The sequence below is a fragment of the Colobus angolensis genome, unplaced genomic scaffold (genome assembly GCF_000951035.1).
Source record: "Colobus angolensis palliatus isolate OR3802 unplaced genomic scaffold, Cang.pa_1.0 Scaffold395, whole genome shotgun sequence".
NCBI lineage: Eukaryota > Metazoa > Chordata > Mammalia > Primates > Cercopithecidae > Colobus > Colobus angolensis.
This window is the reverse complement of record NW_012117321.1, coordinates 389,429-389,848: the sequence shown is the minus strand read 5'-3', so window position 1 is coordinate 389,848 and position 420 is coordinate 389,429. Positions and strand designations below refer to the sequence as shown.

The window sequence follows — 420 nt, the reverse complement described above, 5'->3', positions numbered from 1 at the left end:
CAAGTCCTTAGAGACTTACAAAGAGACTTAGACTCCCACACAATAATAATAGGAGACTTTAACACCCCACTGTCAACATTAGACAGATCAACGAGACAGAAAGTTAACAAGCATATCCAGTAGTTGAACTCAACTCTGCACCAAGTGGACCTAATGGACACCTACAGAACTCTCCACCCCACATCAACAGAATATACATTCTTCTTAGCACCACATCGCACATATTTCAAAATTGACCACATAGTTGGAAGTAAAGCACACTTCAGCAAATGTAAAAGACAAGAAATTATAACAAAGTGTCTCTCAGAACACAGTGCAATCAAATTAGAACTCAGGACTAAGAAACTCAATCAAAACCGCTCAGCTACATGGAAACTGAACAACCTGCTCCTGAATGACTACTGGGTACATAACGAAATG

The 420-nt window shown here is 39.5% G+C and overlaps 1 pseudogene; it reads right to left on the bottom strand.

Moving 5' to 3' along the window:
- Positions 1–420, bottom strand: part of LOC105521084 — a 40,253-nt pseudogene that overhangs the window by 18,339 nt on the left and 21,494 nt on the right.